This window comes from Felis catus, chromosome E1 (assembly GCF_018350175.1).
Source record: "Felis catus isolate Fca126 chromosome E1, F.catus_Fca126_mat1.0, whole genome shotgun sequence".
Lineage (NCBI taxonomy): Eukaryota > Metazoa > Chordata > Mammalia > Carnivora > Felidae > Felis > Felis catus.
The window spans coordinates 6,604,154-6,628,135 of NC_058381.1; the positions used below are offsets into that span (position 1 = coordinate 6,604,154).

Sequence of the window (23,982 nt, forward strand, 5' to 3'; positions counted from 1 at the left end):
GAACGGCATTAAAGTCTCCTACTTTACTTGTGGATCTGTTTCTTCTCTTTTCATTTGTTTTTGCCTTGCATATTTTCTCTTTCTGGTGTTTGGTGCCTATACATCTAGGATCCCACTATCTTCTTGGTGGGTTGACCTTTTCCTCATTATTCAATGATACTCTGCACCCAGTAATTTTGTTGTTGTTCTGAAGTCCACTTTATGATGTTAACAAAGCCACTGCCACTTTCTTTGGATGCACATTGCACGATAAATCTTTGCCCATCCTTTTTGCAACCCGAACACATCGTCAGATTTGAAGTGAGTTTCTTACAGACAGCATAGAATGGGGTCTTGTCATTGTTATTGTTTGGCTTGTTTTTTCTGTTTTAATCTACACTGTCTTTAATTGTGTGTTTAGATCATTTACATTTAACACAATTTTAACTGTTGATACGTTAAGGCTTGAGTCTGCTATTTTATTTTTATATTTTCTGTTTATCTCTATTCTTTCCCCTGCCTTCCTGTGAGGGACTTGCACATTTTTTTTAGAATTCTATTTTGAGTTGTCTATAGTATTTTTTAATGTATCTTTTTGTACAGCTTTTATAATGGTTTCTTTGGGTATATGTTTAACTTATACAGCTTAATGCATTGCCTTTTCCCAATTCTAGTGATGTATAGAAACCTGACCTCTCTTTACACGGCTTTACTCTCCCCCATTTATAATATAAAATTGTCTTGACTATTTCCTATATATACAAGGAAACCCACACTAGACAGTGTTACAGCTTTTGGCTTCAACTGTTGAACATAATTTAGAAAACTTAAGAAGGAAAATGTATTTACCTATATTTCTTTCTCCTGTGTTCTTTTTCTCTTTTTCTTTTTTAAGTTTTTATTTATTTATTTTGAGAGAGACAGAGAGAGAGAAAGCATGAGCAGAGGAGGAACAAAGAGAAAGGGAGAAAGAGAATCCCAAGCAGGCTCTGCTCTGCCAGCACAGCACCTGATGTGGGGCTCAAACTCAAAAACCATAAGATTATGACCTGAGCCAATATTTAACCGACTGAGCCACCCAGGTGCCCAGCCCCCTTTCTCTCTTTCTGACGTTCTCAGTGTCCTTTCATGTTTCCCTTTCTGTCTGGACAACTTCCTTGAGCCATCATTTTAGGGTAATCTGCTGGTGACACATTCTCTTAATTCTCCTTTATCTTGTAATATCTTGATTTTCTCTTTTTCCCTGAAGGATATTTTCTCTGGATATAGGCAGGGTTTTTTGGTTTGTTTTTTTTTCTTTTTCTTTCAACACTTGAAAACTATTCTGCCATGTCCTGTCTGGTTTCTGACGTGATATTACCATCATCCGAACTGCTTTTTCCCTATAGCTAATGTGTCATTCTCTGGCTGTGTTTAAGAATTTTGCTTTGTCTTTAGTTTTTATGTTTGACTATGATGTGTCTTGCAGTGGGTTTCTTACAACTACACCTTCATTCTTTTTTCTTTTTTTGCCAACTTGGGAAATTTTCAGCCATTATTTCTTCAAATTGTTTTCTAGCCCCACCCCTTTTCACCTTTTCTCCTTTTTTTTTTTAATGTTTACTCATTTATTTTTGAGAGAGAGAGAGAGAGAGAGAGAGAATGAGCAGGGGAGGGGCAGAGAGAAAGGGAGAGAGTCCCAAGCAGGCTCCCCACTGTGAGCACAGAGCCTGATGGGGGGGTTGGATCCCACGGAAGCGTGAGGTCGTGACCTGAGCTGAAATCAAGAGTTGGAGGCTCAACTAACTGAGCCACCCAGGCACCTCTCCTTTTCTTCTGAGACCTCCATCTGTTGTTATGGTCCCACATGTCCCTGGGGCTGTTTTCTTTTGATTTTTTAACATCTGTTTTCTCTCAATCATTCAGACAGGAAAATTACTGTCCTTCTGTCTTCAAGCTCTCTGATTTTTTTTTATGTCTATTTTCTCTCGATCATTCAGACAGGAAAATTACTGTCCTTCTGTCTTCAAGTTTCTTCTCTCCTTCCAGTTCTGCTGTCAAACCCATCTGTTCAGTTTTCCATTTTGGTTCTTGTTTCATTGATAACATTTCCATTTGGTTCTTTTTTATATCTTACATTTCTTTGCTGTAGTGTTCTGTCGTTTTATTGAAACGTCCTGTATTCTTGGTATCATGTGTAATTTTTTACCAAAACCAGGACATTTGGGACTATCATGCTATAAAATTAAATCCTTCTCTGATACTACTATGGTGAATGAAGGGAGGGAGGGGGATGCCACCTCACTTCTGCCAGGTGGGTGGGCTTAGAAAGTCTAGCTTTTCTACTAGGCTCCATTGACACCTGGAGGTTGGAAGGAAAAGTCCCTTGTCACTGCTGGGTGGGGGTGGGAGTTGAGGTTCCCATTAGGTATTCTTTAACTCTATCTCAGCAAAAATGGAGTAGAACACCATTCCTGCTTCCCATGAGCACCCAGTGATCTCCACTGACATCACAATGGGTAGGGGAGTGTCTTGTTACCACTAAGTGGCAGTGAACATTCAGACTCTCCACTAGACCTCTTCTGACACCACCTGGCAGGGTTATTAGGGTATCTCGCTCTAACCTGGCAGTGATGGAAATCGGGCTTCCCCACCTGTTCTTCGCTGCAGGGTTCCAGGTATAGCCACAGCTTTCTGTGTGGTATTTGGCTGGAGTGAGCCCCTGTGGTCTGAATGTGTCCTACCTTGCAAGATGGCACCTTTCCTGATCCTTGGTTACCGAGAAGAGGCTTTCGTTGGGGTCTTTTTTTTTTTTTTTTGTCTGTGCCTAGTGGTGTTTCTGGGTATAGGTCTTTTCAGTTCTAAGTGTGGGATATATGAGGGAAACAGAAACCCAGAAGATTTACCACCATGTTGTTCCTTGGATCCTGTGGTACCAAGCCAATTCATCATCTCACAACCTTTGAGAGTCTTCTTAGGTTTCTTTTGTATAGAATATCTAGGATTTTTAGTCGTGCTTCCCGGGAAGAATAGGAAAATGTATGTCTACTCAGTCTTCCTAGAAATGGATACAAGCTCTAATAACTTGAAAGTATAAAATGTGGAAGTGTTCATTGGTATAATAGGAATGGACACAACAGTCAAATAGACAAAAACCGCTTTAAAAAATCAGTAAGAATTCTCAACAAATGTTGAAAATTCCTGGCTAACCAGAGAAAGCAGAATTAGATCGCTGTGCATATGATGATCCCAAATAAATTCCGGATAGATTAATTGTATAATTAATTAGTTTTAAAAGTGCAAATACATGACAGAATATAAGTGCATTGTATAATCGGGGCAGGAATAAATTTATAACATTCTCAGCACTAATGATAGCTGTCTTTGATATATGAATAATCCTTGTAAATCATTTACAGAAATAGGAGTACTATAAGTAAAAACTAATTACAGAAAGGCCCAGAGTGGGGCGCCTGGGTGGCACAGTCGGTTAAGCGTCCGACTTCAGCCAGGTCACGATCTCACAGTCCGTGAGTTCGAGCCCCGCATCAGGCTCTGGGCTGATGGCTCAGAGCCTGGAGCCTGTTTCCGATTCTGTGTCTCCCTCTCTCTCTGCCCCTCCCCCATTCATGCTCTGTCTCTCTCTGTCCCAAAAAAAAATAAAAACGTTGAAAAAAAAATTAAAAAAAAAAAGAAAAAGGGCCCAGAGAGGTCATTTGCATAAAAAATACAAATATTGCTAAGAACTAGTAAACAACCGAAGATCCCAACATTGGTATATCCAGAGAAGAGAATGCCACAGGGCTCTTAAAAACCATGTTGTACAAGAATATTTAATGCCATGGAAAAAGGCTCATAATTCATCCTTAAGTACAAAACAAAAAGCAGATTACAAGGAGGTTAAGACACTCATGCTATTTTATTTTAATAGTTTAAGACGTTCAGAGAAATAGCATATTAAGAGAACTATTAGGTATTGGGGCTCCTGGGTGGCTTAGTCAGTTGGGTATCCGCCTCTTGATTTCGGCTCAGGTCGTGACCTCAGGATTCGTGAATTTGAGTCTCGCATTGGGCTCTGTGCTGATAGCGTGAAGCTTGCTTGGGATTCTCTCTCTTTCTCTCTCTCTCTCTGCCTTCTCGCCTGCTCATGCACACTCCCTGTCTCTCTCAAAATAAACAAGCAAACAAAAAAGAGAGATAGAGACATTATGTATCAGTGCTTGAAAATTAGCCATTGGAACTCTGACTATGTTTTCTTTTTCATCCTTGTATTTTCCTATTTGCAAAATACATTTTTAAAAAAGCATACTTTTATACTTAAAGTAAACCCCTAGATGTATGTTAGGGAATCTCTAGCTGTTGGAGAAGACTTTCACCGCTTGGTGATGCCATCTGCCATCATTCATCGTGCCATCCTCGACGTGTTGGGTTTCATTTCGTGCTTGTTGCTTCCTTATTACAAGATGGCTAGTGTGCCTCTGGGAGTTGCCCCAACACTCCAGGTGGATACAGGGAGGAAGACAGCCCACCTCCTGCATCACCACCCCCGTCTCATCGGTCCTGTTTTCCAGAAGCCCCCTTCAGCAGACTTCCTTACATCTTGCATGGCCAACCAAGGAGAAGCCAAGGAGTGAGCAGGCAGTTTTCCAGACTCCAGCACAGATACGGCCAGAAAGAAGGGGCTAGGAATGGATGCCAAGTGAGCCAACTGTGATTTTCACATAGTATTTTTATGTAGAAAATTAAGAGCATATTTTGTGGAGTGCATCGATCGAACGCAGTGACAACCAAAATATGCAGAAAGTATGTTTTGCGGGGCCCGTAAAAAGCATTTGTGACATCTGACCGTTAAAAGGAGTTAGGGGATGTACTTACAAACTATTCGGGTCCTGATCCCTGCATTGCAGGGGTGAGACATTATAAATTACATGCCTCTACACTGAGAAAAGATGAGAAGGCTGATGTTGGGCGTGCGTATCTCTACCATAAACTCTTTTACAGGCACTTCGTTGTATGCGGCAGGCAAGAGTGCTTTCAAGCTGTGTTTGCTTACATGAAACCTGAGTCAGCCATCCAGCGACTGCAAAAAAAAAAAAATCATCAAAAAGCAGGATCGATGGTACAACTGAAGGCAGCAAGCTGTCGGACAAAGAGCAAAGGCGGGGGGACGGGTCAGGAGATCTGAAGGCTCCATCACGCTCTGCTGCTAAGCAGCTGTGTGCCCTTGGACACATCATTAACATCGACCAACTTCAGTTTCCTAATCTGTGAGATCGGGGGGCAGTGTGCGGATGAGACCACATAAGCCCTTGGAGCACGAGATGGCCGTATCCGGTATCCCGAGATCCTGGTATCTTCTGAAAATTAGTAACTGCAAAGGTAATGAATCACGCTAACCCTCTCACTGTGGGCCGACAGAAAGGAACACAGAGAACTAGAGGAACAGAGATGTGAGAAGGCTTTGGCTCCGTGTCAGCTGCCATGAAGCCCACAGGGGAAATACAGCAGATGTAAACCCTGAGCACCCAATGAGGCTCATCGACATTGTTCTTATATGATTGGAGAAATGGCTTAGCAATGTACCTGAGCCCACACCCCCCAATCACGACTTAGAGCCCTTGTTGATTTCATTTCACAAACGAGAAAGAATATGCCTCGAGGGTGAAATGAATCACAGTGCCCAGGAAGAGGTCACTGGTAGCTACTAAAATCTTTCAGTCCGGGGATCAGAGGCCATGCAAGCAACCTTCATCGGTACCATCGGAATGTAGCAATAACATTCAAGTTCAGATGTCAGCCACGGCTGTCAGCACAGGCTGTGATGTGGTTGGACCCCTCACTCCACCACTTACCGCTGTGTGACATTCACCAAGTTACTTAACCTCTCTGTGCCTCCGTTTCTCATCTGCATAATAGGGGACAGTAATTGCCCCCGCTCCTTAGAACTGGGTGACAAGGAAAAATTTTAGTCCAATGCCTGGTCTCTAGATAGTGGTTAACAAAGAGGTAAGTTTTCATTCTTCAAGTAAATCGGTAAACTTGCAACTAAGCTTATAAGCTGTTACGTAACAGCTTATAACTGTCGTGGATTTCTTAACGTGGGGAGTAGAGTTTCTTTATCGCAGAAAAGGCAAACATGGGGAGTTTACTATAAAGCTTGGCGAAACTTTTAATGAGATACATTCCAAAGGATGTGTGCAGTTTTGCAAACAGTTGTTGCCTGGAATCCTGAACCTGTTCTCTAGTGCAGGTCAGGTGCCTCTCCTACTGGGGACAAGGTGTGAAACAAGAGAGATGTAAGGTCTGGGGGACAGACGGGAATGGAAATGTATCTTTGGATTTGACTTGGACTGTGTTTTCCAGAAGAAACTGACAATTGAACTGGAAGTGGTCATGGAAACAGAATGTGTAAAAAAAAAAAACTATTTTTTTGTGTCTTCTTATTTCTCTTGCTAGAAAGTTCTCCTGGACCCTTAGCCGGTGATCCACTTGCGGTCTGTTAATAATGGGGTGTTAGAATAGAGTTTCAAATCAGTGGGGAAAAGATTGGATTGTTCATTAAATGGTTGGGATAGCTGGCTGACAATTTGGAAAAACAAAGTTAGAACCCTATCTCAAACCAAAATAAACCACAAATGGGCTAAATATTTAAAGAAACAAGGAGATTTGCAAGCCTCAGAAGAAAATACAGGTGATTAGCAGCAGAACTGTATTATGGCAAAAGACTTTGTGACTATAACACAGCCAGAAATTCTAATAGGAAACGTGATTGCTGCTTGCATAAAAAATTTTATTTTTTAAATTTTTTAACATTTATTTATTTTTGAGAGGTGGGGAGAGGGACAGAGAGAGAGAAGAAAGGGAAACACAGAATCCGAAGCAGACTCCAGGCTCTGAGCAGTCAGCACAGAGCCCGACACGGTGTTCGAAGCCATGAACTGTGAGATCATGACCTGAGCCGAAGTCGGACGCTTAACTGACTGAGCTGCCCAGGCGCCTCTGCATAAAAAAATTTTTAATGTCCCTTTATAAGAAACACCATAGACAAAATTAGGAGAGCAGCAACTTAAGAAAAATAGCTTCATTACATCAGGTGAATCCTCAACACAGAAAAAGCTTTTATAAATGAACTAGGGAAAAAATGACCTATTCTGTTCTTTTCTCCCAACCCAAATGTGGTAGTGGCCACAGATGGGACCTTTGGAAAAAGAAGAGAGACCTATGGCTAATAGTACATAAAGAAAATACAGCTTTACATGTAAGCAGCTACTTTTCATCTATCAAGTTGTCTAAGATAAAGAGCAAACACGTCCATGTTAGAAGAAGCATTGGTCAAGCCATAGGCAATTGTAGATTGCAAATATAAAAAAACTTTTTTGGAGAGCTAGTGGGCCATGTGGGTGATTTTTTTTAGCGAAGAGTCTTTGACAGCCTCCAATATTTTCCCTTAGAAAATTATCACTGACAAACCTGGAGGTTTAGACCAAGGGTGTTCATTCAGCGGATTTGGGAATCTGAATATAGAAAGTTCAGGAGACATCCATCATCTGAGGCAGGCTGATAATCGAGGTTGAGTTTCCACAGTGGAATACTATGAAATTATTTCTTAAAAAAAAAAAAAAAAAAAGGAATGTGTTGAGGCGGAATGACATCGCAATGAAAACAATTATAAAACAGGACTGTAGTATAGGTCATATTTATATCAAAATTCCATACCTTGCTGAGTTTAGTGTGGGAACACACGTACAGGGAAGAATATTAATAAATGGTTAAAAACAGTGTCCCCAGGCCATTAACTCCTCAGAACTGCCACAGTCATGAAAAACAAGGAATGACTGGGCAACTGTCAGACCAGAGGATTCTGGGGAGGCCATGAAAGCGAAATGCAGTCTATCTATCCTGGATTATTGGATCCTGGAACAGAAAGAATACGTTAATGGAAAACTGATAAAAATCCAAAAACAGACGGCAGTATAGTTGAGAACCACATATCGGTATCAGTTTCTTGGTTTTGACAAACGTACCACAATATTGTAAGGTGTGAACAATGAGGGCCACTGGATGAGGGCCATATGGGAATGCTCTACACGATCTTTGCGGCTTTTATGAAAATCCAAAACTATGCCAAAATACAAAGTGTATTAAAAATATGAAGACATTTTTTTACCTGTTGCATTGGAGTGACTGAAAGACCTGAAGACTTTCAGATCCTGTGTATATAATTTTTTATGGTGACTTTTCATATTATACAGTGGAAGATAAACTGATTTAAAAATAAAATCGTACAAGAGTATATGTGTGACCGTGGAATAATAAGAAAAACCAAATTATAATACAGCATGATCCTACGTAAATGTTTCTTAAGTCGGTGACTTGTTTTTGCTCCCTTTTCTAATTTTAAAAACAAACACAAAGTACTTGTAAGACGAAAATAACTAAAGTTTCAAACATCCCTGAAAGTGGGCACTGGCAGGTGAATTTCTCAAATCTCCAGTCCTGCATGTCAGAATCGGGAGTTTCCTGGTCATGTTTTGAGGCCACAGAAACTGTCTCTTTCTCCTAGTGATAGATTTCAATAAATATTCCTTTACTCTAATTGTGACTCAACATATCTTTTCTCTGCTTAGTTCAGTCCCTTCAAGACAGAAGGATAAAGAAGGGAGTCTCAATACAAATAAAAAGACACAGGGAGAGAAGACAGTTTCACACCATGAACTATTTTCCGCTGGGTGGGTTATTTTGAAATACAGTTTTCAGGGACTCCTGGGTGGCTCAGTCGGTTGAGTGTCCAACTTTGGCCCAGGTCACGATCTTACGGTTCTGGGTTCGAGCCCTGCATCGGGCTCTGTGCTGACATTTCAGAGCCTGGACCCTGCTTCGGATTCTGTGTCTCCCTCCCTCTCTCTGCCTCTTTCTGGCTCGTGCTCTGTCTCTCTCAAAAATAAACAAACATTTAAAAAAATGGGAAAAAAATGAAACACAATTTTCAGAGAAAACAACAACCAGCTGATGAGAAAAATACAAAAATCACTCAGCGTGAGTGCTGCCGTTGGAAAACTGAAGACAGAAAGTAAACAACCATTTTGCCTATTCCACGTGTAACCCATAATCACAGCACTACCATATTTGGAATAAATAGCCCGACATTCAAATGTAGATACGACTGGCATTTATCGTAATATTTTGGACATGTGTCCACATAATGCAATCTTTTCATGTGCTTGTCTTACCCAGAAATGAATTCACTGGATGGTGTCCAAGCTGTAGTTTGGGTTTCTAAGAATGTAAATACCACATTATAACTGAGGTTCCCAGTAGCTTTTAAACTCATGGAGATTAGACAATGGGAGTGGCTTCAGAAGCCCTGGGGACATGTCTGCCTACGTCACCTCCCCCGTGGGCCTCCCACTGTTCTGCATCCTATTTCAGAATTCATTTCTGCAAGCCTCAGGGATGTGACGGTTTTCTAGAACCTTCCTCACAAATGCAGCGGCTTATGCCTGCTGAGAGTTACCAACTCCAAGAGAGTTACCACATTAAGGAGGATGAATTTTATCTCAGTGGTCTTAAGGGCTGAATTGTGGCCCTTCCCTCCCAAAATTCATATGTTGAAGTTTGATTTTCTTTAATGTTTATTTTTGAGAGACAGAGTGCAAGTAGGGGAGGGGCAGAGAGAGAGGGAGACACGGAATCTGAAGCAGGCTCCAGGCTCCGAGCTGTCAGCACAGAGCCTGACTCAGGGCTCAAACCCACCAACTGTGAGATTATGACGTGACCCGAAGTTGGACGCTTAACCAACTGAGCCACCCAGGCGCCCCTCATATGTTGAAGTTTTAATCCCCTGTACCTCAGAATCTGACTATATTTGGAGACAAGGTAGTTAAAGAGGTAATTAAGTTAAAATGAAGTCACGAGGGTGAAGCCTGATCCAATGGGTCTGGTGTCCTTGTAAGAGGAGATTAGGACACACAATGAGAAGACGGCCATCTTCCAGCCAAGGAGGGAGGCCTCCAAAGAAACCAACCCTGTGATCCCAAGAGTTCCAGCCCCCAGGACTATAAGAAAATAAATGTCTGTTGTTTGAGCCCCCTAGTCCGTGGTATGTTGTTATGGTGCCCAAATGGACTCATGCTAAGGGGGCAACAGAGCATTTTGAGTAGCAGGGGGAGGATGGTTAGATTCATCTTCCTGAACCATCTCTCTGGCTGATGGACCAGAGACCTAGGTAAAGGGTCTCAACTGCTGTGGAGGCCTGTGCAGGCTGCGCTCAGCACAGACATGAGGGGCACCTTCTAAATAGTTGGTAATTCGAAGAATGTGCCCACAGATCATTTATTAATACACAGTTTGCACACTCATGAGGGAACCCTGATGACAGAGCGCAGGTAAAGGGATTAGAAAGAAGCGAATAGATTTGAAAGAGATTTAGAAAACAGAGTCAGTGGTTTCTGAAGACTGGTTGGCTGCTACTAATGACCGAGGGAGAAGAAGGCAGCGATAAGGCTGCCTGTGTTGGCTTCGAGTTTGAGGAACCGAATGGAAGTGTCCAAGTGGAGATTTTCAATAGGGACTTGCAGATAGGAAGATAGGGATTTTGATATGCGTCACAATTTAAGGCCCACTATTTTAAATTTTTTTTAACGTTTATTTTTGAGAGAGAGAGAGCAAGGGAGGGGCAGAGAGAGAGACAAAGGCAGAGGACCGGAAGCAGGCTCCGCACTGACAGCAGAGAGCCCGACGCAGGGCTCGAAGCCGCAAACCATGAGATCACGACCCGAGCCGAGGTCGGACACTTATCCGTCTGAGCCACCCAGGCGCCCGCCCCTAAAGTTCACCTTTTTTTTTTTAATTTTTTTTTTAACGTTTATTTATTTTTGAGACAGAGAGAGACACAGCATGAACGGGGGAGGGGCAGAGAGAGAGGGAAACACAGAATCGGAAGCAGGCTCCAGGCTCCGAGCCATCAGCCCAGAGCCCGACGCGGGGCTCGAACTCACGGACCGCGAGATCGTGACCTGAGCCGAAGTCGGACGCTTAACCGACTGAGCCACCCAGGCGCCCCTAAAGTTCACCATTTTAAACTACAGGACTTGGTAAGAACAGAAGGAATAGTGTATAAAACAGAGAAACAGCATAGCAGAAATAAAAAGTGTTGTCTGTAATCCAAACTCTGAAGCCGGAGGCTCGTTATGGGGACGTGGCAGCAAAATAAGAAAAATGGTACCTCCCATTTTCTTCCCCTCCTCCGCCCACCCACTGATTCCAGGCACAGCCAGTTTCTCACATCCAATTCCTTGGGTCTTGGGAGTGCCCTGGATACAGAGATGATGGATTCCTGGATTTCCCTATTCATCCAGCAAATACTAGTACCTGTGCTATGTCACGTACCGTGCTAAGCTTCTGTTGGCCGGTAAAACTCCTCACGTTCCCCCCCGTTCTCAGAACAATGCAGATGCTTGGTCTGTTGCAGCCCCCCTGCCCCCAAACTCTAATTCTACTGGCAGTATAAAAGAGCAAGGCTAAGTTCTTGCCAAGTGCATGGCTGAAGTTGCTTTGAGAACACAGGAAGATTTGGAAAGAGGACCAAAGCCACTGGTCCTTCCCCTTGATTGTCATACCTGGTCAAGAGTTGACCATATCGCAGCTGAGGGTGGTACTTTATATTTGGCATTAGGTACGCCGAAGTTCAAATAGGTCTGCTTGTTACACATTCCCCAGATATATTTTTTTTTATTTATTTATTTTTAATTTTTTTTTAACGTTTTTATTTATTTTTGGGACAGAGAGAGACAGAGCATGAACGGGGGAGGGGCAGAGAGAGAGGGAGACACAGAATCGGAAACAGGCTCCAGGCTCCGAGCCATCAGCCCAGAGCCCGACGCGGGGCTCGAACTCACAGACCGCGAGATCGTGACCTGGCTGAAGTCGGACGCTTAACCGACTGCGCCACCCAGGCGCCCCTATATATATATTTTTTTTAATGCATCAAGTGCCTGAAGGCTTTTGTTTAGTTAGATGGGAAGATGGGTTTAGCAATTAGCTTTGCAACAGGACAAGCCGAGACAGAAGAGGCTTCATGGAGACCACAGCCAACTGCCTAGTTTGTGCATTACCTGGGGGGAACCCTCTTGGGACCACCTGAAAGTAACTGATGAGCGGCAGAAGGGGATTTACTCTTGCTTGGGCTCAAAGTATTATCATTTGGGCACAGATGTAAATGCAACCCCATTACTAGCCCCAGGGTGGTGAGGCCCAGAAACGTTTGAGCAACACGAGACAAGTAAACATGTATTCAGATCCTTCTGGGAACCTGGGATAGGATTGTCTTGCTTTTTTAGAAAGAATACTTGTAACGTGAAATAATCATTTATGTTGATATTTGACTTAAATGGCAGTTTGTTCAGCTTAGTAAGTCCGTCAAGAGCAAAAACTTCATATGTAGGAGATTATGGGAAAGCAGAAAGCTTTGGTGTTTTGGCAGAAGGGAAGGGAAATAAAATAGCTTTGACCAAGAAGTCAACAATCCTTAAGCGAGTTGTAAAACCCAGGCTGGAAGCAATGCGGAAATGCACCATCAGCCAATCACGTCCTCACGAAGGGATGGTGACACCACGGGGAAGCTGAACTCTGATGGGAGAAGATAGTAGAAGGGATTTCTCCCAACTCCGCTCAGCTTTGATTCTAGAGCATTCCAAGAGGCCATTCCATGTCCTTTTCTTCATTCTTGTTCAACATAGTTGCAGCCCAAATGAGAAATCATCAGGGCCTAGCAAGTCTTTGGTTATAGAGCTGTGAGAGCTCTAACAAAATCCTCTCCAGTCAGTAGGGAGAAGAAATCCACAAGCGGAAATTAATCCTGGGAAACATACTCTACATATAGGTGGATGTGCCCCCCCTCCCATCCAGTGTTCACCTGCCCTTGTCACCTTGACAAAAAGTCATGCTCCAACAGAGCCAAGCTGTCCCAAAGTAGCCAGAGGACTTTACTGAGTGTACTGAGATGCTACATGCAGTTTCTAGAAACCCATTATGGGGAAGGCAAACCTGACTGTCAAAAGCCCGTTAGCGGTGGACATACTCTACTTTGGCAACTGTTCGAGCAGTGCTTCTCAACTCCAGTGTGCATACAGATAGTCCAGGAGGTGTTGTTAAAATACAGGTTCTGGAGGCACTGGGTGGATCAGTTGACTGAGTGTCTGACTCTTGATTTTTCGTCTCAGGTCATGATCTCAGGGTCATGGGATCAAGCCCCTCATTGGTCTCCACACTGAGTGTGCAGCCTGCTTAAGATTTTCTCTCTCTCTCCCCTTCTGCCCTTCTCCTCTGTTCACACCCATTCTCTCCCTAAGAATACAAATAAAAAAAATTTCTTAATTAAAAGAAATACAGATTCTGATTCAGAAGGTCTGAGATGGGGTCTGAAACCTTATACTTCCAAATAGCACCGATGCTATTGGTCCAGATACTGCTAGGAAAAGTTGACTTTTCCAAGAACATTCCCTAGATGGATAAAAATGGCATTGCCTTTTCCACCTAGCACTGCAAGAGAAAACCATCAGCCACAGATGTGTTCAGCCTCAGTTGAATTCTAGGCTGCCTGAACTTAATGAATGAGCCTCACAGATAATCACCAATTCAAAGGAAAGAGAGATTTATGTCAACGCTTGTAAGCTTTGTTATCTGTCACCATTACGAAACATCGTATCATGAAATACTGAATTTACATACAACTCCCCCAATTACTGGCAAACTGTCCACGCGAAACATCTAATTTCAACTCTGCTCAGTTGAAAAGCATCGTCATTGTACTGCATCACTTCATGGAAGAGAGAACCTGCCCAGGGATTTAGAAGACTTGAAATCCTCGCTCTGTCATTCACCTGCTGTGTGATCCTGAGTACTGCCCTCCGCCCCTCTGAAGCTCAGATATGAAATGAGTAAGACTGACTGCATGCCTGTAGAGATCCTTCAGCTGTAAGGTTCGCTCTGCTGTGTAACATACTGAAACATCATTTAAGTTCTCACCAATGATTAGGAAGGTGCTGGGTGTGGAGGTGGGAGGCTAGTAAACACCCTTGGTTTCACATCAGTGAGAACAGGACTGACAGCCCAGTGTTTGGGGCACTGGCTTTAAAGTCAGACAGAGATGGGCTCCAGTCCCGCCTCCCCATGTAACCAGACTCGTGGTATTTCAGAGAGGACTGAGTTCCTCTGAATTTCAGTTAGATCATCTAGGACTCATCCGCTGGAAAGTCTAGTGCTATACTAATCTGCATAGATAATCGGAGAGCATTCAGTAACCAAATTCTCTTCTTCTTCTTTTTTTTTTTTTTTTTTTTTCCCCACCAAATTCTCCTCTTACAGCCATTTCTGCTCTCCGACTTGTTCTGCTTTTGGAGTTTTGCTCCTTTTCCCTTTCTTCCCATTCTCTGTCCACCTGGACCACTCATTCCAATGGGCTCTAGGTTCCAATGAACCAGCCACAGAGATCAGCATTCTGGTTATGGTTCCTCAACATCAGTTCCTCACACTCCTTGTCTTTAGTCAGTCTTGGTGTTCCTCTCCATAACTTCTGTGGTTTCCATGTTAAAGCATGTTTCTCTATCCAGTGGAAGCCTCTTCACCTTCATCCCTGATCACGTGTGCCCCTACACCCTGGTGTGTCCAGGGAAGTTTTGGCTTACGCTGCTGTCCCAGGTTAGTAGTTAGCCGAACCCACTTTTACTCTAAAAAATGACCTGGTTTGGAAGATAAACTATGTAATCATACTCTCTAGAGCCAGCCTCCAGCAGGATGAATGAGTCAGCCATGCCAGAGAGAATGAAACATTCATAAAAATAGTCAACACTAGTTAGGGTTTGAGGAGGAAAGTCACCCAAAGAAATACAGGTAGAAGGCTAAAATCATGTTGGGGAGTATGTGCTCCTGGGCAAACCTTCATTGCTTCAGGGTAGAAGATGCCCCAGAGAATAAACTTGTACTTTATGAGTAAGACGGTGAGTTGTACTTCTTAAGAAAAAGAAAAAAGTAATATGAAGGGGCTTATTACCAAGCAAGTAGATCGTCACCATGAACATCCACACCTCCAGTTTAGTAGAAGCCACTGGAGACAAGGCTCCTGTAATGGAAGGTGGGCAAAAGAATGGCCTCATGGAAAGATCTTGGGCAAGGGATAAATCAGACAGGAATTAGGATATTGACTTTTTTCCTAATGGTGTAACCTTGGGCAGATGGCTTACTGTGTCTGGACCTTCGTTTCATCGCTTATGAAAGGAGAGAGTTCAATTAGCCATTGGTTTTCAAGCTATGCTCTGCAGAGATCAGGAGCCTTAGCAAACTTGTGGAGCCTTGGGGGGACAGGGGCAGCTCAAGATTTCCCACCACTGCTCACATAAGAGTTCTACTTACATCATTTTTATAGCAAGCAATGAGTTGTCTTAAGAGTTCTGAAATTTGGGGCACCTGGGTGGCGCAGTCGGTTAAGCGTCCGACTTCAGCCAGGTCACGATCTCGCGGTCCGTGAGTTCGAGCCCCGCGTCAGGCTCTGGGCTGATGGCTCAGAGCCTGGAGCCTGTTTCCCATTCTGTGTCTCCCTCTCTCTCTGCCCCTCCCCTGTTCATGCTCTGTCTCTCTCTGTCCCAAAAATAAATAAACGTTGAAAAAAAAATTGTAAAAAAAAAAAAAGAGTTCTGAAATTTGATTTTGAGATCTTGATGTGTTTGGAGATTTTGATGCTAAAATAAAATGTGAACACTTACGGACTAGACCCCTTCTCAACTCTGGTCGATGTGGTTCTGAGGCCTCAGGAAATATCAGCAGTTAGTGAGCCTACAAATGGAGGTAGACAGAAGGTTTCTCTAATGCCCTCGAAGAGCCATGGTAACTTGATATTAAATGCAGACCACATGTGCACTTGTGTGTGTGTGCACTAGTTTGTTAGGGAGGCTGATGAAGACAGGTGTTTCCAAGGATTGTGTGGTTACAGACATGTGAAGGTGTGGCCAGGAAATGTTTTCCCTGGAGAGGAACTTTCTAGGCCTCTGAAAAGTGTTCCTAGCAGTGTTCTCCGTTACTCCTAAAGACCCAGAGATTCTAAACTAGTCCTAGGCTGATTCTAGATAATTAGGAGAAAGCCTGGCATCTGAAAAGTATTGCCAGTATGTCCCAAATTCTTAATTATTATAATGATAAAGTCTGTTGTGTCCTAGCATCTTAGGGATTGGGCAGCACATCTAAATTTAAAGAGAAAAACATCCTTTCTTTTGCAATGAAAATCAGGAGTCTAAACATGTAGGTAAGATACTTTAACAAGGACAAAGTGGGTCAGGGAACCATGGCCTGTTTCCCACTTGCTGGATATTCCTGGAACCAAGAGGAAAAAAGTAGGTTAATGGTGACGGTAGGACAGAATTGCTCACTTTTACTGACCTGAAAGAAAGTTCAGATCTTGAATCATAAGGAAAAGATTGGCCAACACTGGGGGGGGGGGCTTGGGTCCTTGCTACTTATGAAGCCAGGTGTATGTACCCTTGAGAACCAAAATGTGAATCTGGGACACTTGTTTCCTTCTCTTCATAAAAGCACCAGATAAGTTGTAGCTTAACATTGAACTTGAATGAAAATCATCTGCTCTCTTTTTTATCATAATCCAAAAAAATGAGATTTCATCCATTTTACATATTATTGGTCTCATATCTGAAACACTTATTTTTTCTTTCTTTTTTAATGTTTATTTTTGAGAGAGAGAGAGAGAGAGAGAGAGAGAGCGTGAGTGGGGGAGGGGCAGAGATAGACAGAGACATAGAATCTGAAGCAGGTTCCAGGCTCTGAGCTGTCAGCACAGAGCCCGATGCGGGGCTTGAACCCATGAGCCAAGAGATCATGACCTGAACCAAAGTCAGACCCTTCACCAACTGAGCCACCCAGGCGCCCCTCATACCTGAAACACTTTGAAATTTTGGTCTCGATTTGGAATTCATTTGAATCTAGTCTTTTCTTTCTTTTTTTTTTTTTTGGTTTTTTTTTTTAATATATGAAATTTATTGTCAAATTGGTTTCCATACAACACCCAGTGCTCATCCCAAAAGGTGCCCTCCTCAATACCCATCACCCACCCTCCCCTCCCTCCCACCCCCCATCAACCCTCAGTTTGTTCTCAGTTTTTAAGAGTCTCTTATGCTTTGGCTCTCTCCCACTCTAACCTCTTTTTTTTTTCCTTCCCCTCCCCCATGGGTTTCTGTTAAGTTTCTCAGGATCCACATAAGAGTGAAACCGTATGGTATCTGTCTTTCTCTGTATGGCTTATTTCACTTAGCATCACACTCTCCAGTTCCATCCACGTTGCTACAAAAGGCCATATTTCATTCTTTCTCATTGCCACGTAGTATTCCATTTGAATCTAGTCTTTTCTATACTCTGTCATTCCAGAATGACTCGCATGGTTGCTGTTTCTTATTTCATTGAACTTCTGATCATGCCACAATACGATGTTTCAGATTATCCGATGGATTCTACTCCTTAAGGGATGAAGCCCCACGTCTTCGTATGCTGCACATTCATTATTGCATACCAGCCTTCCCTTCAGGCTTGTGGCTTGTGTCCTTATGATCCAGAGGCGCCAGACTGGTCATTAGTTGCCAGACACAACCTGTACCTTCCATTCATTTGCCTTCTTCATGAGCTTTCCCAACAGTAGAGCCCCAGGCAGGAAGAATCACCTTCCTCCACTCCCAGAATCCTCTGCGCCCGGATTCCTCTGTGCCCATTGTTGGCTCAGAGAGCCATATGTATGACTCTGTTTCTGTGTGGACTGTGAAAAGCATGCCTGTGCCTTTCTGTACCTCTGGCATCTAATATAGAACTTGGTACATGGTAGGTGCTCAAGAAATCTTTGTAGAAAAAATTTTTTTCAATGAATGAATTCTCAGTCGCGTCTAGAAATGAGAGGACTGAGCCATCCTCTAAAGGGCGCATGCTTCTGTGGTCTCTTTTAAATGTGTAAGCCTCTTTTACTGGTTGTAGAATGAAGGGTACTGGAAATCTTTAAAAAAAATTTTTTTTAACGTTTATTTTTGAGACAGAGAGAGACAGAGCATGAACGGGGAAGGGGCAGAGAGAGAGGGAGACACAGAATCGGAAGCAGGCTCCAGGCTCCGAGCCATCAGCCCAGAGCCCGATGCAGGGCTCGAACTCACGGACCGCAAGATCGTGACCTGGCTGAAGTCGGACGCTTAACCGACTGCGCCACCCAGGCGCCCCGGAAATCTTTTAAAACTAAACCTTTTCCGCTTAGAATGACTTGTGAAGCACATGTTTTTAATCCCCCTCCCCTTCCAAATGTCTGTAGAATTGCCATTCTCCCATTAAGACAAATTAGCCAGAAGTCTGCATTGGCTTTGAGAAATTGGAAAGGGCAATATCCACATGAAAACAATTCTGAGGAATTTCTGTTTAACATAGTGCAGCTAGGAGACATCAGATGGAGCCCACCCACAGTTTAAGACACGCATCGCAGCCCCGACCTGTGCAGTGAACGGAGAACGCCCTTGAGATGAGCTGCTCTACAGTTCTGTGGCTCAGGGCTTTGATGGGACAATCTGTGAAGGATGTTCAGACATTGCCATAACAAAGGGGAAAGTTGAGGCCACTTAACCACATTGAGAAAATCTTTAAGAGGAGATTCAGATGGGGACACCTGGGTGGCTCAGTCGGTTGAGCAACACACTCTTGGTTTCAGAGCTCAGGTCATGACCTCACAGTTGGTGGGATCGAGTCGGGTTCCTCACTGACAGCGTGGAGCCTGCTTGGGATTCTCTGTCATCTTCTCTCTCTGCCCCTCCCCTGCACTCCCTCTCTCTTTCTCAAAATAAATACATTTTAAAAAAGACTTTATTTTCTAAAAAATTTTTTCTTAATGTTTTTTTTTTTTTAGAGAGAAAGAGCACAAGTAGGAGAGAGGCAGAGAGGGAGAGAGACAGAATCCGAAGCAGGATCCAAGCTCTGAGCTGTCATCACAGAGCCCGATATGGGGCTTGAACCCGTGAAGTATGAGGTCATGACCTGAGCCAAAGTCAGATGCTCAACCAACTGAGCCACCCAGGCACTCCTAAAAAACAAACAGACAAACAAACAAAAAACTTTAAAAATAGGAGGTTCAGATAAAGTCTACGTGAAAAAAAAATTACGAGACAGGGAAAATTGCATACAAACTGAATATTTAATGATTGCAAGTAATTACGTTAGATTTTTATCTTTTGAAGATATAGTAATGGGACATGTAGTTCAGTGATGCTTTTTAGAAAGTTTGTATTTGCCTGTACAGTTGATCCTCATTATTTGTGGATTCCGGATTGGGGAATTTGCCTACTAGCTAACAGTTGTTGGTATCCCCCCGAAACTGATACCCAGGGGGCTTCCGCAGGCATTTGAGGACAGAGCACAGCGGTGAAGTATGAGTCACCCAACATCCTCCTTCCTCCTGAGGTCAACAAGGTGACACTGTGTTTGTGTGTCAGCTCTCATCATGTAAACCAGTATCCTTTTCACGGTCCATGCAATGTCATGGTTTTTTGTTTGTTTTGTTTTTTTTGCATTTTTTGTGCCTTTTGCTCATGAGTTTATTGTTTAAAATGGTCCCCAAGCACAGTGCTGAAGTGCTCTCTGGTGTCCCTAAGCACTGGAAAGCTGTGATATGCCTTACAGAAAAAAAAAAAATAATAACCATTAGATTCAAGCTCCATCCAGGTGTGAGTTCTGATGCCATTGGCCATACGTCCAAAGTTAATGAATCAACAATATATATCAACTAAGGTGTATTTTATCAGGTGTAGTTTATACATACAACTAAAAAACAGGTGTATTTATAAAGGTGTAGTTTATAAATACAACTAAGGTGTATTTATATCAACAAGGTGTGTATTAATCGGTTGACCAAAATGTTGTGACCAGAGGCTCTCAGGAACGCAACCAGCAATGATTGGGGATTTGCTATTTCAGTGTTCGCGAAACTTTAAAGAACCTTAACTACCACAAATAACAAGGATCAGCTGTAAACAGGGATGAATTGGTATGTGTCTGAAATTTGCTCCAAAATAATCTGGAGGACTAGAAGTGGAAATAGAAATGAAATAGTCTTAAGGGGCACCTGAGTGCGGTGAAGCGTCTGTCGGCAAAGCGTCCGACTTCGGCTCAGGTCATGATCTCGTGGTTTGTGAGTTCGAGCCCCATGTCGGGCTCTGTGCTGACGGCTCAGAGCCTGGAACCTGCTTCAGGGTCTGTTTCTCCCTCTCTCTCTCTGCTCCTCTCCCACTCATGCTCTGTCTTTCCCTCTCTCAAAAATAAATAAACATTAAAAAAAAATGAAATAGGCTGGCCATGAATACATTGTTGGAGATGTGAGACAGGTATATGAGTATTCAGTACACCATTCTGTCCACTTTTGTATATATTTGAAATTTCCTATAACAAAAAGGTTTTCTTTTTAAAAGGGAGAGAGAGAACAGCGTCGCTGAAACAAATTTGGCTTTTCTTCAGGCATTAAAAATCATTTAGTATATTATATAAGGAAATCTAATTATTTAGAAGTGGAATGAATTGAATTTCACGTGAAGTATAAATGATCCCGTGGCGGGGAAAGTTAGTATATACAAAACGGCAAACACGAAAGATAGTGCACGAGTGTGGGCTTTATAGATTGTAAGGTGATACCGAAACTGACATGTCGTTTTTGGAAGGAAAAAGGGGGAAGCAGGAGACATGTATGTAACAGACTACCTTCTGCCATTTCACTGGAATAAAGCTCCGTTTCTAATCTTCACTTTTGTTTATCCCGTTAATAAACCTGCTTCAGGCGCCTGGGAGGCTCGGCCCCCTCTGTCCCGGCTCAGAGTCTGAGAGTCCGAAACAGGTCATGTGCAAGGGCAGAAGCCCTGCTTTATCCCCACAGGTTTCCACAATGACCTTTTCTTGCTCTCAGGCCCTCTGACCCTGATTCAGCAGTGGCTTTCGCCAAGCTAAAGCCTCTGTATCATTCTTCGCTTCCTCATCTCCTGCAACATTTTTTCCAAATGTCTTCCGAGTGCTCTTAGAGCTCCAGAGAGATTTCCCTGGGAGCACGGAGGCCGGGGTAAGCCCGAGAGCTGCCCCAGCAGGATCGGGCGACGCCACTTTGATCCGCTCCATAACTCGGGTTTTGCAAAAAGATCTTGCAAGGGCGAAAAGATGATTCTGCTTCTTAGGGGAAAAAAAAAAAACTGCACAAGCCATGCTTCTGGGACACACTTTAGGAGGAGGACGGAGGAGGGCTCGATGTGTGCACAGGGCGGCTGTCCCTGATGAACCTGGCTCACTTCGGGCGAAAGATTCACACTTACTCGGCGTGTTTCCTTCTGTTCTCTCAGAGAAACCAGACTCTCCTGCAGCCCAGATCAACACAGCTTCCTCTGGAATCCTTAGCACTGGCCAGGTTTTGTGCACAGAGCCATGTGTCTGGCCTTTGGGTCTTCAGCTTGAGAAAGATTTGGAGAGCCCCGAGAGTTTTTTGAGTCATCACCCACATCCTCACTACTATGTCTTGAGAGCCCGTCCGATGCCATTTTGCACCAGTTACTTGGCATTTGTTATTTTATTTCACCCTCTCCGCAAGCTTGCAAAGCAGGCGGTGGCCTCCTCGTGTCTGAGTCACACGCTTTGACAGGCAAGTGACAGACACACGCTCTCAGAAGCTCGCAGAAAGCAAGTGAAGGAAAGGCCCAAACCCAGGGCTCCAGTTCTGAAAGGACACCCGTCACCTTCTCTCCTCTTGGCTTCCGTGTTCACCTTGGCTTGCGCTCCGCAGAAGTGGTCACTTCACGTGCTTTGCACAAAAGCGGGGGCCGTGCTTTTTCACTGCAATAGTCCCAGCAGTAGAACAATGCCTTGCACGTGGAAGGCACTCAGAATACATCTCCTGAATGAGTGGATGGGATGAAAACACAGTATGGATTTTTCTAAGTCCCTAACTCTCTGTGCATACCAAAGACACTGTGGCAGTTGCTCATGTACAGTGCATCACAGTGAGCACTGAGCAAGCAGATTGCCATACACTAGCCTCTCTCCAGCCAGCCTGCAGAATGGCCTCCATTACTAGATCATTACTCCTTCTTTCTCACTTTTAGCTGAGTTATTCCAAATATATTTGTACATGATACATGTGAACCAAGAGGGAAAACAAGACCAGAACGTTCTCTTTCTGTGAAGTATATGGGCATGTGTATACACAAGGCTGCCCTTGACTTTGGGTTGGAGTGAAGTCACTGCCATTTTTTTAGGAGAAATCCCTCTTAGCTATAGTGAACCAAATTATTTCATCACGCTTCTATAGTTTTGTCTCAGAAAGAAGCACCCTCCCATAGGCTGGGCACTAAAGAGAGTCCTCAACCTCAGATCTCCAAACACAAAATGAAATGTTTGGGCAAAAGGTTCAAGTAATCTGGTTCATTCCAGACTTCCCATTGCTACCCTCACACCCACCCTTGGGCTTAGCAACTGTCAGTATTTGTTCACTACTTGGGACCAAATCCAATGTGTTTGCCTCTAGCGGGGATCCCAGAAGATGCTGTACGTCTCCTACGTCAGTCTCAGGAAGCAGTCCAATATTGGTACCTAGGAAAATACAACGCCCTTGTATACAAGGAAACAATAAACAAATGATGCAAAGTATTGATGTTGTTTGATACAGACTTTATTAAAATGTATAATGTAGGTAGTAAAAAGGTGAACGTATAAAGCCACAAGGCCCAATAGATGCTTTTCATTTCCAGCTGTCACATTTAAAAAAAAAAAAGTGGGGGAGGGCACCTGGGTGGCTCAGTTGGTTAGGTGTCCAACTCTTGATTTCGGCTCAGGTGTTGATCTCACAGTTGGTGAGTTTGAGCCCCGCATCGGGCTTTCTGCTATCAACATGGAGCCCACTTCGGATCCTCTGTGTCTCTCTCTCTCTCTCTCTGTCTCTCAAAAATAAAAATAAACATTTTAAAAAATTCTTGAGGGGCGCCTGGGTGGCGCATTCGGTTAAGCGTCCAACTTCAGCCAGGTCACGATCTCACGGTCCTTGAGTTCGAGCCCCGCGTCAGGCTCTGGGCTGATGGCTCGGAGCCTGGAGCCTGTTTCTGATTCTGTGTCTCCCTCTCTCTCTGCCCCTCCCCCGTTCATGCTCTGTCTCTCTCTGTCCCAAAAATAAATAAACGTTGAAAAAAAAATTTTTTTTAATTCTTGAAAAAGTAAAAAGAACTTGGTGAAATTAATTTTAATATATATTTCGTAAAACCGAATATATCCAAAACATGATCAACATGGAATGAATATAAACATTGTTTGTTTGTTTGTTTGTTTGTTTCATTTTCAAATTATTTATTCAGGTCAGCCTGAAAATTCCAAATGGCCTTCAGAATACTTCTTAAAGAAACGTTTCCCCATGTTTTACGTTTGCTGGTTGTTTTTTTTTTAATGTTTATTTGTTTTTGAGAGAGAGAGCATGTGTAAGCAGGGGAGGGCAGAGAGAGAGAGGGAGACACAGAATCAGAAGCAGGCTCCAGGCTCTGAGCTATCAGCACAGGACCCGACACGGGGCCTGAACCCACAAACTGTGAGATCGTGACCTGAGCCGAAGTCGGACGCTTAACCGGCTGAGCCACCCAGGCGTCCCTACATTTACTGTTTCTTTAATTGAAACATAGTTGCTGTACAATATTATATCACTGTCAGGCGTGCAAAGTAGTGATTTGACATTTATATACATTACAAAAGGACCACCACGTTAGATCTGGTAACCATCTGTCACCGTGCACAGTTATTAAAATATCACTGGCTGTTTCCCCTCTGCTGTGCATCTCTGTGACTTACTGATTTTCTAACTGAAAATTTGTATATCCTCCTCCCCTTCTTCTCGCCCCCTCCCTCCCCTCTGGCAGCCACCAGTGGTTCTCTGTATTTACGAGTCAGGGGGCATCTGGGGGGTTCAGTTCGTGGAGCATCCGACTCTTGATC

At 43.4% G+C, this 23,982-nt stretch overlaps 2 long non-coding RNA genes across 4 annotated transcripts in view; both read left to right on the top strand.

Moving 5' to 3' along the window:
• LOC109494198 overlaps positions 1 to 23,982 on the top strand; it is an 89,308-nt gene that overhangs the window by 35,478 nt on the left and 29,848 nt on the right. The window lies entirely within an intron of this gene.
• Positions 1,690 to 22,767, top strand: LOC123381834. Its single transcript, XR_006589303.1, has 2 exons — positions 1,690 to 2,636; positions 22,535 to 22,767. It is a non-coding gene; the product is annotated as an uncharacterized LOC123381834 (long non-coding RNA).